The following is a 22,466-nucleotide window of genomic DNA, read 5'->3' as shown; positions in this document are numbered from 1 at the left end:
TCCACGGGTCCGAGATTGCAAGAAGTTGTTGCAAATTTCATGTGTTAAACCTAAAGGCTAGAAGAACCTTGTTGGGAAGAGAGTTTGCTTCGCTGCACTTGGAGATCTTGTCTTACATTGCAAAAGAAGGTTTTGGTTAGCTGACTTGGTACTTGGTGGTAGCCCTGGTCTTGGTTTTGGTCTTGGAAGTCTCTTTTCAATTGATTCTATAAGAAGAGAAGTTATTTCTGGGTTTTCCCCTTGGAGGGGTTTTTCCCTGGCTTGGAGTTTATATCTTGTTTCATCTTTGTATGGTTGTGATCTTCATTGTTTTGGCATTTATTTGATGATAAGAACATAAGCATAATCAAGAATATCATAATATCACAAACAACTGTCAAGGAAAATTCAAATTAAAAGTTACCCTTAAGTTGCCTTAATCGATTTTCCAACAACGATAACATTACAGAATGATCTCATAATAAAATGCCATAATTCCCCACATGTCGGAGAATTATCTCTCCAACATGATGTCATCCTCCATAAATGAGCATCCCCATTAAGGTGACAAAATAGTTCCAAGAGTGCTCCTCACTCCAAGACATCTCATTAGAGTGAATGGGTGCATCTTCAAGTACATCTCCCCATCAATGACATCATCATCAACAAGCTTTGTGTTACCTTTCTATGGTTTGCATGGGTGACATGGAAACCCTAGAACATGGCATTAGCATCAAAAGGTAGTATGACAACCCTCCCAAGATGTCTTAAGTGTTCTCCATCGTCACTTGGGCTCAGGAACAAGGCAATGTCTATCAAGTAGGTATAACTCCTTCCTAGGGCCATATTGTGTCCTGTAGGGCACATCATCAATCAAGTTAACACCCTGCCTTCTTAGCTTAGTGTTTCAGGGTTTCGAGGTGTAGAAGGGGCTATACATCCATGCAGAGGCTCCTTAAGTTCCAACATTGATCTCTGGAGGAGCAACATTGGGGTTGTGATGTCATAAATGTTCTCATAGCTAAGCTAGAGATCCTCTTTTAGGTGTTGGAAAGGCGTCAAGCCATCCCTCAGGGGACATCCAATCTATATGCAAGAGACCACCTAAAACATAGCCCCAAGATCAAGTGAGAACAGCATCATTAGGTAAAGAAACCATTCAAGTATCATGGTGTACCATATCCAATGCTAAGGGCACAAAAATACTTCATACACACCTCGCTTTCAAAAGTATTTCTAGTTGATGATTTGTAAGCAAGTTAACATATTTATGTTATGAATGATTTTGCAAATAGCCTTTATTGTCACAAAATCTATCAGGCCTTGGAGAGGGAAGCCCTACAAGGCATAAACTAGACCAAGCGATAACAATGGCATAGCGGCCCACTATCACCACAGCCAAACCCGCTGCCCTTTACGAACTTTCACCGATGGGAGCGTTGAGAAATCTATAGGGTAATAGTTAGGATGATTTCTCTTCTATGATAACTACTTGTGATGTCTTTACTTTTTCTCACTTATTATTATGTTTGTATATCGTCAAACAGCTACCAAAAGCAAGAAGAACAATAGTACACAATAACATAGAATGGAAGCCTGCATGCCAGGGCCAAAACCTCTTCACTTGAGAGGAAAACCCGCAAATCTCTTCTCTTCTTATAGATTTTTCAATTGATGAATTCCAAGACCTCTAGACCAAGACCAATACCCTCCAAAGACCAAGTCCAACCCTTCTGGATGATGTGCTTCCTTTGTCCAAGTCAAACCCAGTTAAATCTCTTCCAATAGCACAACTTCGACCTCCTGCTTCCGAATTTTGGCCTCTACTGTAGATTTGAAATTTTCGGCCCCCAGCCACTGCTACTGCTTACACACGTGTGAGCGAAATTAGTCTTCTAAGGCCTCCCAGCGACTTGGCTTGCCTTGCTTCCTTGTCTAGGGCTAGAAGGTGACCTATTGAGTCCTTCCAACAATTTTGATCCTCTTCCAGTAGATAGAGAATTTTTACCTTGAAGCAGCAAACCCTCACTTCCTTCTTCTCATGTGTGAGAGAGAATTAGCCCAAAATCAAATATTCTTTGTCCTCTTCCTTCTTTGCTTCCCTCTTCGCCTTCCTTCTTCGCTTGAATGAGTAAGAGATGAATGTATTCCAAGGAGGTCATGTTCCCTCCTTTATATAGGCTTCTTAAGGTGGACATGGCTCCTCAAAATACTCAGACTTTCCAGCTGCCAAGCCGACTTGGTCTTGGAGGGTATTTTTCACTTTTAATGACAAAAATAATTTTCTTTACAAGTTACAACGTGCCCGATGCAGTCTTCAACTTATGACAATGACTCTTTTGACTTCTTGACCTAGGACAAACCCTAAAAGCACTCAATGGGTGCTTAACCTTTAAAATAAAAGACCTTGAGCATGAAACCCATGCTCCAAAAATAATAATATTTTTTTTCTTTTATTTTACAATATACAAGAAGCAAAAGTACATTTCATATTTATGAAGACCGAACCTAGTTACACATTTTTCAACAGGGAGGAGTCCTAATAGGAGAGCGATCATTTAGGATAGGTATTCTAAGGTTAATGTATGGAATGATCTCACTAGGGGCTCTTCAAGAAAGACAATTTATGTTCAAGGCTCTACAGGGAGACAATTCACTTTCTATGAAGAGACCTAGGAAAGAAGGCATAAGACCTAGGGTTTGATAAATTTGAAGAGTGTTGGAGTATCCAATAGTCAAGGCAAAGACAAAAGGTTTCTTGCAATGTCTTAAGTTGAACCAAAGAAAACTAGGGTTTCCCTCTTAGGCAAACAACTAGGGAAAGAAAGTTTATGAATGAAATCAAAGTGGATGCCCACGAAAATGATAGATTTTGTGGAAAATACTATCCTCTTGATGTTTAGGCTCTCCAACCACCAAAGCCCTACTTGCCTAGGGATTCGAACCAAGCCATAATTTCCTAGCTTGGCCTTTAAAGGGCCGAATTAGGAGAGAGAAAATATGGATAAGAATAGAGTATGATCACAACCCAACTAGACCAGTCCCTTATCCTTTGGGAATATGGAGTCTAGGATGAGATAGATTAGCCCCAAATGTTCCTAAAGGGGCCAAAATTTGATGCCCTGGAAACAAGATTTTAAGCATTTACCTATGCAATGGAAAAAAGGATTTTCATGGGAGAGCTTCAAGGAGTTCATTGTTGAAGAATGTAACTAGTGTGAGTCTTCATTATTTTTATATGAGTTAAGAAAAAGAAAATTATTCATAAAATAAAATTTGTATTGACTTATTAAAGCATGGATTTCATGCTTAGGTCGGGGGTCAATAGGTCAAGCCTCCATTGAAGGCCTTTAGGATCTCTGTTGAGTCAAGGTCAAATTCATTATGTAAGAAACCCTTCTTGGGTTCATAAGTGTCAAAGAAAGAAATTATTTTGTCTTGTCAAAACCTCCTCCATCAAGTCACCTTGCAAGTCAACCTAAAACTCTTCGAAATTGACTCTTCTACAAGCCGGCTCCTACAATTATACATGTCGGCTCAAATTACAAGCGAAAACTACTATATATACCCTAGTGAACTCGATCAAGTGAGTGAAGTTGAAGAAGTTTGGATAAGGATTACATAATCAAAGTATTACAGGTCTGAAGTTTCAAAAGTGTAACTACAAGTCCGAGAGTATGACAACAAGTCCAAGTTTCAAGGATTGAAATGTGACTACAAGTCTGAGTTTCAAGAGGTGATTAACTGACGGAAAGGTAACCCCAGAACACAAGTATGATTGTAGAATCGTGGCTTCAGAGAAGGTGACTACAAGTATGAGGTATAAGACTAGGGCATCATATTGTAGGACCAAAGTATGGACTGTTTATAGAACCATGACACCATGTCATTACAGAACAGGAATATTTTGTTTCTGAACAAGGTTGACTTGATGGATGGAAGGTGTTCTTGGTCTAGGTAATAAGGGTCTTGGTCTATCTCAACTGCATTTGAATCTACTAAAGGAAGAGTTCTTGACTGGGTTTTCCCCTCCATAGGGTTTTTGCCCTGGTTGTGTGCCTATATCATGTGTTCTCTTCTTGTGATCTTCATGGATTAGCATTAGTCTTAATGATAAGAATATAACAAATTGAAAGAAGATCTAATAAGATAATGTCATAATAGAAGAGAAATCAAATTAAAGAATCAAATTTATGAAGCCCTAGATTTCGCAACATTCACCACTAGGACAATTCATTACATGTTATGCATGAGTAATGCATGCAACATTCATCTAGATAGCAATTTTATTGATCTTCAACAAATTAGGGCACAATTTAGCATAACCTAGAATCAATAATTCTATACATTAGACATCAAGAAATAGATATTCAACAATTAAGTACACTTAGAAGATAACATGTAAGATTTCCATCCATTAGACCAAAGAATAGCTCCCGAGAACATCCAAGATCAACTCCAGATATCAAAATGCATCAAAAATCTCCAATACATCCACAAGAGAAGAAGTTTATATTCTTATAATGAGGCCGAAAATCTGAATGTGTAATGGTGAGAAGTTATAATGACATGTTTATTTTATTATATGAGGCATATGAATGCCTAATTAGCTTATTAGCCACTCAAATCATAAATCGAGACCCTCTAAATTTATCTTCTAGGGGTTGGCCCCTAGATCTTCGTCAAATCGTCCTATAGACCTCAGTTTTGGGTATGGGGCACAAAATGGGTCTCATGGGTCTCCAAGTGGTGAATATGCCTAACTCTGCTCCAACATTAAGGGCACTAAAGATGGTGCTAGCCCTCCCATGTCTCAAGGCATGAGACAAACCTCATTCAGGCCCTAGATCAACTGCCTAACCTTGTAGTACTGCTAACCCAACTGGGAGCATGCTAGTCTAGGTGCATCATCCCATAAATGATATAGGGAAAATTGCAGGAACATTGTGCATGCTGAAGGTGCCCATGGCTACAAGTGATGCTCTACAATTGTCTGGAGTCCCAAGGCTCTCAATGCATCACCTATAGGTCTTAATATGTTGCCCTGGAGGACATGGACCCCAATTAAGTTGCCCAAACCTATAAATGGAACCACCTGGAAAATTACACACAATGTCTTATTAGAAAATCGGAAAGGTAGAGAGATTTTCTCTTATTGATAATTACTTGTGATTTCTTTGAGTTCTTATTATCTTTCTTATGTTCTTCTTTTATCTGAGTTCATCAGGCAATTACAAAAATCAAAACACAAAGATCAAAGACACTAGATGTAGGCACTCAGCTAGGGCTAAAATCCCTATGTAGGGGAAAACCCAGTGAAGAACTCTTCCTTCAGTAATTCAAAATGAGATAGACCAAGACCTTAGACCTACAGACCTTCCTCCTCCACCAAGTCAGCCTTCCATTGAGATACAACAACCTTCAATAGTCTCTTCCTATCCAGTAGCTATAGCCCATCATCATCCCAAAAATTTTGGCCCCAGTTCACCAGCAACTTCAAAATTTTGGCTTCCCAACAACTATAGAATTTTGGCCCCTAGCAATAATCCAGAACTCCGCACATGTGAGATAAGAGAGAGAAATTTCGGCTTCTTTAGCAAGATGTTGGTCTCCTTCTTCATTACTAGACTTTTCCGCTTCTTCCCTTGAAATTCCCTTGAACTTGTTGAGTGAGTGTATCAAATGAGGTCGAATTGTTGCCTTTATATAGGTTTTTTTGCCCCTTTGTTTAGGTCGACTTATCCAATATGAGGTCGACTTGGTGGAAGAGGCCTAATTGACCTATTTTACAATAAAATAAATTTCTCCTTTGACAAATAAATCCCCATAAGGGTCTTTTACAATATGACATGGACAAGGACACTTGACATAAACCCTAGAATCCTATAATGGAGGATTTGACCTAGAAACAGTTGACCCAAGCATGAAAGCCATGTTTTAATAAGTCAATTTCTTTATATAAAAAATAAATAAAAAACCTACCTTTCTTTTGACAAATATATTACATTATGACTCAATACAATTATGAAAACGACTCTAGTTACATTCTTCAACATGTCTAGTGCTGCAACTTTCACCTTAGGTACATTAATCATTATTACATCTAAGTGAAACAAGCTTGAAAGAAATGGGCAAATTAACACTTCATAGAAAGCATCTCTTCCAAAATTGGGGCCTTAGTCATGCAATGGTGTTACCTCCCTAGTTAGGAGTGGTTAATAGACAATCCTATTAGGTGTTCTCATTCCCCAAGGGGAAGTGATATGTCCTTGGTCCACCCTTCAATCAATAGGCGCCATGTGAATAATGATGGAACCGAGGGGAAAATACTTCATGGCCAAGTGCCATGGTCCAAGGCATCAACTGTGATGGAATACCTCATCCTAAGTGTATAGATGTGAGGAGGAAGCAATCATGGATGCGTGAGTTACCCTGGTCTTTGTTTTTCCACCCCTCTAAATGCCTTATACTTTTTCTTGATTCTTCTTTGTATTACTACTCGTAGTTTAAGGAATGAGAGCTTGCTTTGTAGGAACTATAGCCGTTATTACCCCCTTTAGGATGGGGCAATTCGTCGCCCATCAGTTGTTGGGACATGCAAGGGTTCCGTATCTTTTGTGAGATGTTAAAATTATGCAACTATGGTCAAATTCCACTTTAGACAACTTACTTGATGGAGATGATGATTGCATTGAATTCCTCTTTTCGAGAGGACCAAAATTGACCTAAATATCACTCAAATCAGATAAGGGAAAGTGTATCTATGAAGGAAAGCCCACATATGCACATTTGGACAAAGTCTGCCCTAAAGCAAATTGGTCACTCATGGAAGCCTATAAATACAAGTGACCTCAAGCTCATTTGGACATCACCAAGCATCATCTTCTTCTCTTCTCATTGATTGGTTCGCAGAGGTTTGAGGCAAGGACGACAAAATAAGTTCGCAAAGGTCTGAAATTACAGGGTTTGAAGCTCGCATCTAATCTATGGTTTCTAGGCTATAGTCGCAGGCTTGTCACCGAGCAATTTTGACCATAGTTGTTGGCACACATGCATCAAAGGAGTGACTGGGATCATATAGTCGCTCACACAACTCCTCATGTATACAACTGGGGAGTTTCACTGAAATTGACCATTGACCGAAGTTGACTACAGCTGGCCAAAGACAGGAAAATTTGTTTTTGAATGTTATTGGGTTGTATTGTTGAATGATATTGTGTTGGGCTCATTGTACTCTCCGCTGAACATTTTATGACAATCTAATAGAAGAAGAATTTCAAAGGCTTTCCCCCTAGTGGGGTTTTTCCCTGGTCTTTGACCAAATCTGGCATCTCTTGTTGATTTTCTCCTTTGTCATTGCATTTATTGTTCTATATTCAATCATTGTTGATGAATGGAAAGACTAATTGTAATTGAAAAGGTTGCTAATTGAAGTATTGAATTGGGCTAAAGTAATTGATACAGCATAGAACAATCTAAAAATTTAACATGAGATAGGGCAACATTGGCCCGAGAATTGGGTGATGACTGTATGAGAAAGGTAGAGCTCATGCTTGGCTTTAGCCCACATGCTAATTTATTAGTCTCGACCATCTTTTGCATTTTGATTTTCTTTTGTTTTTCTTGTGGCCATCATATGCTCTTTCTGTTTCTTTTAGCTACAACAACCTCCTAGGGTACATTTACGAGCCCTACCCAGGGATGAGGATGTGTCGGTGCCAAATCCCAATGAACCAATGGTTAGTTGAACCCGAAGAATGGAGATGGACTAGGGGCTTGTAGTGTAAGATGGAAAGTGGTAAGTATGGAATAGGAAAAGATGGGGCTATGCTATCTCAATCCTAGCTTCCCAAGTAGTGCCCCTCATATACCCATTGGGCCATTAGGGGAGGTCCCACTGGACTAAGATTGAAAATTAACCCCCCATTTAAGGTGAGGGAACAATATCATGGCCAAGACCCTTCTTTTTACAAGCTACCCCATAAACCATGTCAAAATGCCCAAATACAAACAAGCACAAGCACTCAATAGCAAAATGAATAAAGTACCTTTTAATCAAAAGCCCATCTTCCAACATGTACTCTTAGCAAATGGGCAAGGAAACATGTGATTGATGCAAGTAGTGGAGATATGAGTGGCATGTCACATCGTCTACTGGGGCTCTCATGGGTTGTTGGTTGTCGACTGGAAGAGATGAATAGGAGAAAATTTTCTCCTAAGGGTCACCCACTTTTGGTGGGTAACAGTCATATAATGTGTTTCCAACCCAAAAGGGCAAAGACAATTCTTAAAAACACCCATCAATCCATAGGTACATGTGACAAATGTGCTTGTGGAGTGAGAAAGGCTTCAAGGAAGATGCCATGGCCACGATACTAGTTGAGGTAGGTCTAACATCTTGAGTTTAATGATGATAAGAGGTAGCAATTATGGAGGCCTAGGTTGCCCCCGTCCTCATGTTTTTTTTTTCTACCCCTCTAGTCTACCTTTACTATTTATTTTCTTAGGGCTATATTGTTCTTTGTTGTTGATAATTGCACTTTCATACTTTTCATCATCTACATATGCATTCACCCCATAGCATCATCACATCATTAGCAATTTTGCAGAAAGAACAATATCATCAACAATCCAACATAACAATAAAAGGAACATCAGAAGAAAAGCATGCACAAATAGAGACACCTGGATTTGGTCGAAGACCAAGGCAAAACCACGCGAGGGGGGAAACTCGGAATTCAATTCTTCTTCTTCTATTATATATTCATCAATTGTTAAGCTGAGATACAAAGTACATCCATAGTGAGATATATCATGACATCAAACCTCCTAGGGCCACACCAAGTCAATTCACAACTTCAATTGTGAACTAAATTTCGCTAATCAAATGAGTCCAAGAAGGCCTCTGCCATATCACTGATGCATAAGCTATCATGTAACCAACAAGCCATGCAATCCATATCACTGGGCAATTCAAGCCAACCACCGAGCCATGTGATCCAACCCACCGAGCCATGTGATCCAACCCACCGAGCCATACGAACCAGACCACCGTACGGGCCACTTGGGCCATACAAACCAAACCACCGTGCGAGCCACCCTAGGCCATGCAAACAGTGCGGGCTACCCTAAGCCATACAAACCAAACCACCACAGGCCATGTTGACCATACAATGCCGGCCATCCTGGGCTATGTTGACCATAAAATGCGGGCCATCCTCAGCTATGCGGGCCATGTTGACCATACTATGTGGGACATCCTGTGCGGGCCATCCTAAGGTATGTGGGCCATGCTAGGCCATGTTGACCATACTATGTGGGACATCCTGTGCGGGCCATCGTGGGGTATGTGGGCCATGCTAGGCCATGCTGACCATACTATGTAGGGCATCCTGTGCGAGCCATCTTGGGCCAAGGGAACCATGCACCATGCACCATGCCATGCGAATCATATTATGCCTGAAGTGTTTGCCATATCATGTCTAAAGTGTCTACCATGTCATATCCGATGTGTCTGCCATGTCATATAGATCATGTATATCATGTCTGAAGTGTCTGCCATATCATATAAATCATGTATGCCATATCATGTCTAAAGTGTCTTCCATGCCATATCTGAAGTGTCTGCCATATCATATAAATCATGCTTCGCATATCATGTCTGAAGTGTTTGCCATGACATATCTAAAGTGAAAGCCATGTGAAACTGTCATCCAAACCGTGCGTATGTTGTCATAAATACATTGTAGCTTGTATTTCCATATAAATCATGATTGCAGTCCTATTGTTATAATCGAAGTTAATACTGACATATATCTTATGAAATATGAATCACAGTGGATAATGTGTGTCATAGCTAAAAAAGCCTCAAATGATGCAATTCGAACAATGATACATAAAGCGGCCATATATAGCATGAGCCATAGTGTATACAATTACAAACCTTAAAAACATAATTACAAACTATAAATCGAGTCCCAAATATTAGTGCAAACCTCAAAGAGACATGTGCGAGTTACAATAATGTCACATGGACAATCAAATCACAGATTATATTGCGAGCCACTGTGATGAATAGAGCGTGCCACTGCACATGGAGAGTGTGAGCTACAAGGAGTGGATAGCGTGCTATTGTAACATACAAATGTGAGTTGTGTTGAAGTGAGCTGAAATCTAGCAATGCTACAGTCGATAAGAACAAGCCATTGGAATCATCATCGTGCAAGTCATAGATGGATCGTAAGTCACATCACTGTAATGCGAGAGGCATATCACCGCAAGTCATCATTGTAACGCGAGAGGCATGTATATGCAAGATCCTCACTGTGATCAGAGATGAGTATATGTGAGATCCTCTGAGACATGTAGATGTGAGCCTATGCGTCTCATAAAAACAAATTGCAATTATGAACCTCAGAAGATATAAGGGATGCGAGTCCTTTTCGGAACAAAGAGAATGATGTTTTTCGATGCCCCTCCATGAGATTTAAGGGTCTCTTTTATACAATTGGATGGGGGCATTTGATATCAATGAAACCCATGCTGAGGCCAACTTAGGTGCCGTTTGGAGGGAAACATCCTAATTCAAATTTGCCCCCTTTTTTATTCTTAATTATATTTTATTTTCTTGATGAGAACTTAAACGCAAAATGATTTGCCACAATAATAATAACATTAGGAGTCATATTAACAATGATTTCCTTTAACTGTTGAATTTGACTTTGGGGTGAGATGGGCTTCTATGGGGCTTAGGGTTTCCCTATAGGGAAATTCATCCTGAAGCTGCCCAATTCTCAACACTCCCTCTCAGCTAACGAGAATTTCCATTTACATCATAAGTTTCATCTCATCTTTGCTCTACTCCCTCTTGAAACAATCTCATCTTGGATGACATGTCTCAATATATATATAGATAGATAGATATGAGAAGGCAGGTAGTTGTGTCATCAATACATCTCATCTCATAGAAGAAGAAGAATGCACAATCAAAGGTAGGGGAGATCAATCCTCAAACCCTACTAATCTCTAGGTCAAATCACATGACTTCCATCTCAGTTATATCAACGAAACATCCGTCTTATCACATCCCATCTCAATTTCCTTTAATCATCAATTGAACAATCTCGATCCAACAGAAGAAGACAAATCATCATAGGGGAGTTATGGCTACCACCTTAGAACAACTCAATCATTATTATAGGGGAGCATCCTGCTTCCACCATATATCCAATGATCAATTCGGTCATTTTGAAGTAGAATCATCATTGTCATCAAGTCAAATCTACCCATCTTCATCTATTGAACAATCTCAAATCTAAAGAGTAAGTATCGAACATTATAGGGGAGCTCAAGCTACCACCTTCTATCCAAGGATAATAGGCAAGATACGACTTACCATGGAAGGTAAGGATCTCAGCTATCCTATTGTCTGTTGATCTTCCCATCAAGACCCTAAAGAGTCAAGTGGTAGAACACCTACATCCACTACCTTGGGAGGAGATACACACTTACCATGAATGGTAAGGATCAGACACAACCCAAGGCACTTGGGGGAGATACACACTTACCATGCAAGGTAAGGATCAGACACGCCCAAGTCACCTCTCAACCCATTGGCCAGATGGGGAGAAACAATCCCAACAAGCCCAACTTGTGGGTAGGATGCATACTGGCATATACTCAGCAGGGGGAGATACATAGTTACCGTGAGGTAAAGATCAAACAACCCTGAGATGACAATAGGGGAGATACACACTTACCGTGGGGTAAGGATCAGACACACCTATTGTCCACGAGTTCCCTCAACCCCAAGAGCCTTTACAGCTCCATTCCTCACCCTGCGAGCTCAACAAGGGGGAAGAGCACGATAAGTGTTCTCAATCAGTCGGGACCCTTACCCAGGAGAATCACAGCCATCAATCCAAGCTGCTCTCTAAAGACCAAGAACTTCCTTGCTCATTAGTCGAAATGTAATGGAACGTCAATGCTCCTCTTTGCATCATGTCTCATATATAACGATATCTGACCTCAATGTGCCTGGACCTGTCATGGAACATAGGATTTTCTAGATGTCGGATCCCACAATATGTCATAGTATACCATATTCATGCCCATCATATGCTCACACAGCTTCAAAGAGCTTTCTCCATCATATTGACTTGCATCCAGTCATGCTAGCATCAATGCATGCAAAATACAAATCCAAACTTCAAAACACATAATGTAAATCAAGAATTCATCTAATTGTCCTCTCATCGTGGGAATCCATCAAAATTGAATTTGAAGAGGAGGCTCTCTCAACTGCTTCAGTGGAAACCTATTATGCCAAGTCTCTATGAAGAAGCTTCCTTTGACAAACTGTAAATTTTAGGTATGTTCTATGCTAAGAGCAATTTATTTCAATTTTCACAGTTAACTCCTTATCTTTTCTATATTAGCAATCACATCAGCATTAAAGTGAACTGCAGATAGAACATAAACATAAATCACAGAAGACAAGCCAAGACAAGAGGACACAAGATGTGGCACTAGCCTAGGACAAACCCCAATGTGGGGAAACCCTAGATCAATTCTTCTTATAGGTTCTTCAATAGTTCAACAAAGAGAGAGAGAGAGAGAGAGAGAGAGATAGGATGTTTACAACAGAAGTCAACACTTTGACTTATCTAGATAAGAGCATAGATCATCTCTAAGAAGATGATACATGAGATCAGTTGAAGACATGTTGCTTCAACTAATTCTCCAAGGTGACTCCTTCACCTATCGTTGTGTTGCATTTCGTCATCATGTTGCACCTCACCGCGCTGCACCATGTTGCACCCATCATCACTATGCTGCATCTCATCATGCTTCATTAATCATGATTGTACCCATCACTATACTGCATTATGTGCCATTGCTGCACCATGTTGCCATCCTGACCCATGTGTTGGTTGCACCTTGCTTGCTTATTGTCCCTTTTTTGCTTCTTGTCCTTAGCATGCTTGTTGTTGCAAGCTAGTTGTCCCTTGCATGCTAGTTGTAACATTGCATGCTTGGTGTATTTGCTGCTAACTACCATACAACTGTCCCAATGTTAGTTAGCTATCCCTTGCATGCTGCCCTCCTTCGGAGACAAATGCTCCCGTTGTTCCGATAGTTCTTGGCAGTTTCGGCGTTTCAAGTAGTTTCGAATTTTCCGATAGTTCTGGCTTTTTGGCAGATCCAGCTTTCCGGCAATTCCAACTTCCGGTAGTTCTGGCTTTTCCTGTAGTTCCGGCTTTTCTGGCAGTTCCGGCTTTCCCGGCTTTTCCAGCTTTTCAGGCTTTTCCAGCTTTTCCGGCAATTCCGGCTTTTCTAGCAGTTCCAGCTTTTCCAGAGTTTTGAGCAACATAGAGCTTATTCTCCCATGACTGCATTTAGATCTAGGGCACGTTATCTAGGGCATCGTATACCCTAGGGCACTCCCTCTAGCTCTCATCTTCATCAAACCCAAAACAGGATGAAGTGAGATCACAAGAGTGAGTGTGTGTGTGACAAATGACTTCAAGTCCTCTTCTATTTATACTAAAACGTAGAGGTTGAATAGACATGACTATTGGGCTTCTGAGCCTACATAAGTTGCTGGCCGACTTGACAATTTGTCCATAATCAAAATAAATTCATATATTCATAAATAATTATCGGAATCGGATGATCTTTAGATCAATCCTACACCTCTCGATGAGAGGGATCCAAAAAATATCAGCTGCAATAAATAAGATGACCCACATGGAGTTTGGCCCTAGTTGCCAATTTTAACACCTCTCAACTAGGGAGAACTCCATCCGCTGATTCATATGTTCGACTGTACTATCTCTACCATCAATGCCCTGCACTGCTCTGCTCTGCTATGATCTGTTGGGCTCTGCTTTGCTAAGCTCTGCTCTGCTCTACTCTGCTTTGCTCTGCTCTGTTGAACCATGAAGAAGAAGAATTGATCAAGAATGTCTCATACCATTCTCTACTGACCCAAAGTCAGTTTCATCTTAAGAGAATGTGTCACATCACTCTTACTGACCTGAAGTCAGTTTTGTTTATCCTCGATCAATATCACAAGAGAGTGTTTCAAACCACTCATACTGATCCCAAATCAGTTTCATTGATCCCAGATCAATGTCACAAGAGAGTGTCTCAAACCACTCATACTGATCTCAGAACAGTGTCATTGATCCCAGATCAATGGAGGTCATCCTAGCATAGGGAGTACAGTAGATACAACGATGCGTCCATCAATAGAACTACTTTGGTCCTTATCCTCATTTCCCTACTCATTGATCAAATGAGAGGTACTTCCCATAAGTCCCAGACTGCATGGGTAGGATGCCTCGACAGGGGAACGAATCATCCTGTCCACAGGAGAACGAATCATCTTGTCAATGGATGCCACGGAGAACGAATCATCCTGGCCCACAGGAGAACGAATCATCTTGTTCCACAGTCGCCACAGAGAACGAATCATCCTGGCCCACAGGAGAACGAATCATCCTGGCCCATAGGAGAACGAATCATCCTGGCCCACAGGAGAACGAATCATCCTAGCCCATAGGAGAACGAATCATCTTATTCCACAGTCGCCAAGGAGAACGAATCATCCTGTTCCACAGTCGCCACGGAGAACAAATCATCTTGGCCCACAAGAGAATGAATCATACTGTTCCACAGCCGCCACAGAGAACGAATCATCCTGGCCCACAGGAGAATGAATCATCCTGTTCCACAGTCGCCACGGAGAACAAATCATGCTGGCCCACAGGAGAACGAATCATCCTGTTCCACAATCGCCACGGAGAATGAATCATCCTGGTCATAGCGCACCACTAGGGGAGGGTGAGTCGCCTTGTGGTCGTATGTTGCTCCAGTAAACACCCCAAGCCCCCCAAAGCTCCCAGAGCTCAATGCATGCAACATGCAGGACCCTTACAAAAAGGTCTCTCAACTACTCCAAGTCGTTCAGGAAAGTCACAGATTTGACCTATCCTTGGGGCTTTGACAAAATATCTGCGACCTGTACATTAGTCTCAATGCGATGGAGCCTCCTCGCTCATCGACTTACCATATCGCAGATAAGGCAGTATTTGATGTCTATCTGCTGGAGCAATCATCGAATACAGGATTCCTCAATAATCGAATCCCCCCTCTGGTTGTCACAGAGAATCACAGTGGTATTCATCATGTGTACAAACAACTCACTTAAGAGCTTTTGCAACCATGCAGCTTCACACGAGATCATACTCATAGCTATGTATTCGGTCTCGGCAGTCCTTATAGCAACTAACTTCTGCTTCCTGCTCATCCATGATATCGAAGCGGAATCCAAAGAGAACCAACACTGAAAAGTGCTCTAGTAATCCTCCACATTGCCTGCCCACTCAGCATTCGAATAATCATGCAGTTTCATATTTCCGACAATGTATCTCAATCCATGAGAGATTGTGCCCCGAAGATATCTCAGAAGATTCTTGGCACCAATCGAATGAGGCTCAACCAAATATGAGCTCACCATGCTAACTGCAAAACATATGTCCAGACAGAAGTTCACCAAGAACATCAATGCGAATGAGCTTATGAAACTCAGAGGCATTTCCCAAATCTGGTCCGACATCACTACCATATAACTTATGAAAGTTAAGATCCTCGAGGTAGTCACAGGCTTGCAGTTTATCATTCCACATCCAGAATCCAACTCCCTCTTACTTCTGCAAATGAGAAGGTCTGCACTTGTCAGAAATAGGTCGTCCTGATAAGGTGCCGGTATGAGAGGTCTATCATCCACAACCATCCGGTAATGGTTTGGATCGGTTTCACTCCTAGTGAATCTCAGCTTCATCTGACAGCTATCAATCCTCTCATACCATGCCCGGGGAGTTTTGTTTCAAGCCATAGAGGGCTTTTTTTCACCTGTATACATGAGATTCCCGATCATGAATCTCAAACTCCTCGAGTTGTTCCAAACCTATGGACTTGCTACATGAGGGGAATGGTCCCCTTGTAAGATTTTCCTTCGGTACATCTCAGACATGTACCTTCATGCTCTACTTGAAATCAGGGATCCCTATCACCATTTGACTCACATTAGGTAGGGCCCGATAGGTAGACCTCCAGTGTTATAGATGTGATATGTCAATTGACATGATCCCCAATGGACCATCCTGCAACTTGATACAAATTGCCAACCCTGAACCCATGAGAAAAAGCATCTTTGAAAATTATATTTTTAACACGTACCTTTCCATCGATGAATGCCACCCTGAAACCTTTGACTTCCATTTTCGAGATGGACACCAGGTTCTTCTTACGATCAGGTACATAAAAGAGATTCTGTAAATGAATCGAGTTACCCTTATTCAATTGAGAGTTAACATTCCCTACTCCCTATCCGGGATAGGTGGCATCGGCTCCAAGTATAATCCCATGATTGTTTCCATCTCTACCAAATTAGAGAGTGCACCTAGCGATCCGATGAAGTTCCTTGAAGCACTACAATCTATAAGACAGATTCCCAAAGAATCTGAAGGAGAGGGCCAATACAAGATAACGCTTCTTTATCTTATCAGAAACAACATTTGATTCTTCATACCAGGGGTTCCTTGCTTTCTATGAAGAGTCGGCCATTTCCTTGATGACCTGCATTACCTGTCATTCCTTTGATCATTGAAGATGTCCCTGGAATGATTGTTATCATCATCAAGTGATGTGTCTTTGCCATTAGGACACTCCTTCGCATAATGGCTGAAGTAGTTATCTGCCTTTCCTTCCACCTTGAGATCTGGTCTTCCAATGAAGTGATCTTTAGGTAGGCCATATTCTGCTACGCCATTCTGATAATATTCTCTCCTTCAACTTCACCCTTGGTGAATTTGAAGAGGGATGAGGAATCCACTGATCCTTTTGTCCTTTCCCAACCGTCTTCGGTGATTGTTCTTTCACTCTTGCTTGGGCATTGTCTTCACCTCAGCTCTGATACCATGTTAATTTTAGGTATGTTCTATGCAAAGAGCAATTTATTTCAATTTTCACAGTTAGCTCCATATCTTTTTCAGAATAGCAATCACATCAGCATTAAAGTAAATTGTAGATAGAACATAAACATAAATCGCAGAAGACAAGCCAAGACAAGAGGACACAAGATGTGGCGCTAGCTAGGGACAAACCCCAATGTGGGGAAACCCTTGATCAATTCTTCTTATATGTTCTTCAATAGTTCAATAGAGAGAGAGAGATAGTACGTTTACAACAGAAGTCAACACTTTGACTTATCTAGATAAGAGCATAGATCATCTCTAAGAAGATGATACATGAGACCAATGTTGAAAATAAAACTGAGAGGGGGGTTGAATCAGTATTATCAAATTCTTTTTCAATTTATACAAAGATTTGCAGATCTGACTAATGAAACTTGCGTATACCTTCCAAACTTATAATTTAATTTATTCTTCAGATGTTGATCATTAATCTGTGTGTCAGAACCATATAACAGTTAGCAGGAACAAAAGAACACAAGATATAAGGTAGAAACCCAATGTGGGTGAAAACCACCTGCTACAATATGTCTCTATCTTCTTTCAATTAGAAACTTTTTTTTACAATGATTATGTACTGGTGCAGTCTTATACCAGCACGTAGGCTTCAACCTGCAGAAGGCTACAACCTTCTCTCGTTCTCCAGACTCTCCTGGAAGGGAGCTACAACCCCCTTAGCTCTTGTACTAGCTGAGGTACTAGTACGTAGGTGCTGACCTACAGAAGACTTCTCTTTTCTTCCAAGGACCACGTTTCATAAATTTTCAGACTGGATCCATGAATATCAATCAAACATCAAATAGATCTGCAATCAACCAACTTCCTTGTACAAATACTGAATCAATAACTTCTCAGAACACAGTACCAGTAACCAGACACCAATTCAGAACCCAGAACACTGCAGTAATAAACAAAAGCAGCTAAAACATATTTCAAGAAAAGTCCGCTACTTCACCAATAGAAACCTGCGTACATACGCAGATATGTCAAAGCGAACCTGCGTGTATACGCAGTATTCACTTGCTTAACCTGCGGGTATCCGTGCCTCCGCTGTGTTGAACCTGCGGGTATCTGCGCCTCTGCTGTGTCGAACCTGCGGAATACGCGCCTGCGCTGTGTCAAACCTGCGTATATCCGCGCCTCTGCTGTGTCGATCCTGCGGGTATACGCGCCTCCACTGTGTCGGACCTGCGGGTATAGATAATTTATCCCTTTTCTTAATCAGACTTCAATTATACCCCAGATTATCAGATTTACAAATCTGATCATGCGCCAAAGAGATCTCGACCCATCAGTAGATCCATCTTGTAGTGCTCAAGTTCCTTCTTGATTCAGGTCCAGCTATAACTCCCAACCGATCACCAGTATTTCAGATCTTGCTCTTCTCAAGATATTCAACACAACAGTCTACCCCACCTAAATGATCTCCTTTCCTTTTTATAGTCTAGGCCTTACTCAAACCATGGTCCAAAACCATAGAGATCCAATACTAGGGACCCAATACCTGGGTTCAATACTTTAGATGCAAAACCATAGACTAAAACCATAGGTTCAAAAATGTCGGACTAAATACCATGGACCAACCATAAGATTTCCCACGTGTGTGCGCTTTTCTTTGCATGAAAGTGCGTGTACTGTACGTACGCAGCTTTTGTTCGGCACACCTGTGTATATGTTCGCACCTTTTGTTCGGCGCACCTGCGTATGTACGCGGCTTTGTGAAAGGGAACCTGCGGGTATCTCATTTTCTATCATTCTGAGAGCCTGAACTGTGATCTGTTATTTGAGTGAGTTGCCATCAACGACCACACTTATGTCATCGAGCCAAACCTGTGCCAAGCCTGAGTCATAATGCCAACAATCTCCCCCTTTGAACTTGATGGCAACCCAAAGTCACTCAAAGTCTTTTCTCCCCCTTTGACATCAAGGGAAAAGGGTTATGCTCCCCCTGAGTACATGCTGAAATCTCTGCTCTGCTGTGTTGTCCAAGCTCCCCCTGACATATAGGCAAGATTTGCAAGAAGATGTTCTACAAAAGAAATCATAACTGACCTTCCTATCACCAAAGACTCATACATACGACTCCCAACCAAGTGGCGATCCATGATATAATAAGCACATTACATTATCCATCCCAGGCATAGTGGGGCAACCAAGATAGGTCGTTACATGACCTTGACAAAAGAAATATAGAGACAAAATATCAGCAGCATCTGTCAATCATTATTCAGATCAGTATCCATGTTCTCCTTCTGCACTTGCTCCTCCTGAAATCAAAACAACTGAAGAATTGAACCAAGATCTTCTACGATAATGCCAACAATGCATTATTAGAAGAATATATGCTCCCCCTGAACCTGTGCCAGATGGTCTCTAGAAGACCCATATCAGACTCTTATCATCCTTGCTTTTCTTCAAGTCAACATATACTCGACTGTACCCACATAAACCAGCGTATGTACGCGTATACCCCATATGAAACTCGCGTACAACCAACAATCTCTGAAACAGACAAGATTCAACAGCAAGATGATGCATCAACTACCCCCAGCTTTTGTCTGAGGTATTTAAAGGTCTCCCTGGGCAGTGGTTTGGTGAGAATATCAGCAACTTGTTCCTTAGAGGGAACATACTCCAATTTGACCTTTTGTTCAAGTACTTGTTCTCAGAGAAAATGATACCTGATCGCTATGTGCTTAGTTTTTGAATGCATGACAAGATTCTTTGAAATACTGATTGCACTTGTATTATCACAGAAAATGGAGATAGGTGGAGTACAAGTGATTTGCATATCATGCATTGTTTGCATCATCCAAAGGAGTTGAGTGCAGCAATTTGCAACAGCTACATATTCTGCTTCCGCTGTAGATAATGCAATAGAACTTTGTTTCTTGCTGAACCAAGATACTAATCTAAGACCCATGAAGAATGCACCACCACTAGTGCTCTTTCTGTCATCCACACTTCCTGCCCAATCTGCATCTGTATATGCATGAAGTGTGAGATCTGTACCTCTAGGATACCATAAGCCAAAGTTTTGAATTCCTTGAAGATACTTGAAAATTCTCTTAACTCACTGAAGATGAGTTTCCTTTGGATTTGCCTGAAACCTTCCAACTATTCCTCCTACATGCATAATGTTTGGTCGGGTACCTATTAGATAGAGCAGACTACCAATCATGGATCTATAGGTTGGTTGATGTACTGTTGCCGATTCATCATTTGCACTAAGGCTGCATCCTGTCACCATAGGGGTACATATTGGTTTCAAATCCTCCATCCCATATTTCTTCAAGATCTGCTTGAGATACTTGGTTTGTGATAGAAAAATGTCGTCTTTGTTTTGTTGGATTTGTAAACCAAGCAAATATGTGAGCTCACAAAGCATGGACATTTCAAACTCTTTCTGCATCACCAAGGCAAAATTTTGACTCATGTCTTCTTCATTGCTACCAAAGATGATATCATCAACATACACAACAAGTATTAGCAACTTATCATTGTCAATTTTTATATATAGATTGCTATCAGTTGATCCTTTTATAAAACCTTGCTGATGGAGGTACTTATCCAACCGATAATACCACGCCCTTAGAGCCTGTTTAAGGCCATAGAGAGCCTTTTTGAGTCTGCATACAAGTTTTGGATCATTTCCAAGAATAAACCCATCTGGTTGTTCAATATATACTTCTTCATCCAAGTCTCCATTCAGGAAAGCAGACTTCACGTCCATTTGAAATACTTTGAACTTCTGAAAGCTAGAAAGGGCAAGGAACATCCTTATGGCCTCTAGTCTGGAAACTGGTGCAAAAGTTTCTTCAAAGTCTATGCCTTCCTGTTGAGCATACCCTTTGCAAACAAGTCTGGCCTTGTTTCTAATCACATCTCCATTTTCATTTAGCTTATTTTTGAATATCCATTTTGTTCCTATGACATTCTTATCTTTTGGTCTAGGAACCAACTCCCAAGTGTTATTCTTTTCGATCTACTCAAGTTCTTCCTCCATGGCTTTTACCCAACATTCATCTTTGCATGCCTCTCTTACATTTTGTGGTTCAGTGGAGGAGAGCAATGCTAGATAGCTTGAAGCTTCTGAAATGGTTCTTCTTGTTTGTACACCTGCCTCTTTTTGCCCCAAAATTTGAGATTCTGGATGATTCTTCTGAACGTACCTGGATGGAGTCTTTTCTTCTATCATTATCTGTTCTTCTAGTGCCTCATGGGTTTCTTCTTCATCATCAATCTGATTTGATGTTGATGGACAGTCCTCATCATCTTCGAAATCTTCAAATTTTACCTGCCTAGGAGTGTTTCCTTCTTCATCAACCACTACATCAATACTTTCAACAATTTTTCCAAGTCTTTTATTGTAACACTTGTATGCTTTGTTGTGGGGAGAGTAACCAAGGAGAATGCCTTCATCTGCTCTAGGTTCAAACTTGCCAAGATTTTCATCAGTGTTCTTGATGTAGCATTTGCTTCCAAAAATCTGAAGTATTTTACCGTGGGAGTCTTACCATACCAAAGTTCATGAGGAGTTAGAATGTTGTTTACCCGGACATTTGTCTTGTTGAGAATAGTGACTGCAGCAAATGCGGCTTCACCCCAGAAGGTTGCAGGAGTTCTAGACTCATCAAGCATAGCACGAGCCATTTGTTGAACCGTTCTGTTCATCCTTTCCACTACTCCATTTTGCTGAGGAGTCCTAGCAGTAGAGAATTCCCTTCTTATTCCATGTTCTTCACAAAAATCGAAAAATTCATTCAAGGTAAATTCTCCTCCTCGATCAGACCTGAGGCATTTGATTCTGCGATTTGATTCGTTCTCCACCAAGGCTTTGAATGATTTGAATTTTTCGAAAGCCTCATCTTTATGCTTCATAAGTCCTATCCAACACATCCTGGAAAAGTCGTCAATGAATAATATAAAATATTCTTCTCCTCGAGGTGATCTTTTCCTAGATGGACCACATACATCAGTATGGACAAGTTCAAGTGGCCTGCTAGCTGATCCTTCCTTCTCAGGGAAATTAGTTCTGGTTTGCTTACCAAATTGACATGATTTGCATATTGTATTGTCTAGAATTCTGATGTCAGGTAGATCACGAACTGCCTAATATTTGCATGCTTTCCTTATCTGTGAGAAGCTTAGATGCCCCAATCTTCTGTGCCATAGCCAGTGTTCATCATTCTTGCTTAGATAGCATTGTTGTTGTCCTCCCTTGAGTATATATAAATTATTTGGAGTTCTTATGCCTTTGATCACTATTTCTCCTGTATCAAGCTCACGAACAATGCATCCATTTGATCGAAATATTACTTCATTTCCTTGATCACACATTTGACTGACACTTAATAAATTATGCTTCAAGCCATCAACATACATAACATTTCCAGCCTTGACCTTTTCTTTCAAAAGAACAGAACCTTTCCCTTTTATGAGTGCAGG

At 40.8% G+C, this 22,466-nt stretch overlaps 1 protein-coding gene across 3 annotated transcripts in view; it reads right to left on the bottom strand.

Moving 5' to 3' along the window:
• LOC149255560 (WAT1-related protein At4g19185-like) overlaps positions 1–22,466 on the bottom strand; it is a 207,950-nt gene that overhangs the window by 53,556 nt on the left and 131,928 nt on the right. The gene's annotated exons all lie outside the window — the stretch shown is intronic.

The sequence above is a fragment of the Pinus tabuliformis genome, chromosome 7, assembly GCF_031772625.1.
Source record: "Pinus tabuliformis cultivar Carrire ecotype Pingquan chromosome 7, CPIR1, whole genome shotgun sequence".
In the NCBI taxonomy this organism is placed as follows: Eukaryota; Viridiplantae; Streptophyta; class Pinopsida; order Pinales; family Pinaceae; genus Pinus; species Pinus tabuliformis.
Note: the sequence above shows the minus strand (reverse complement) of the source record. Positions and strands in the feature narration are given on the sequence as shown.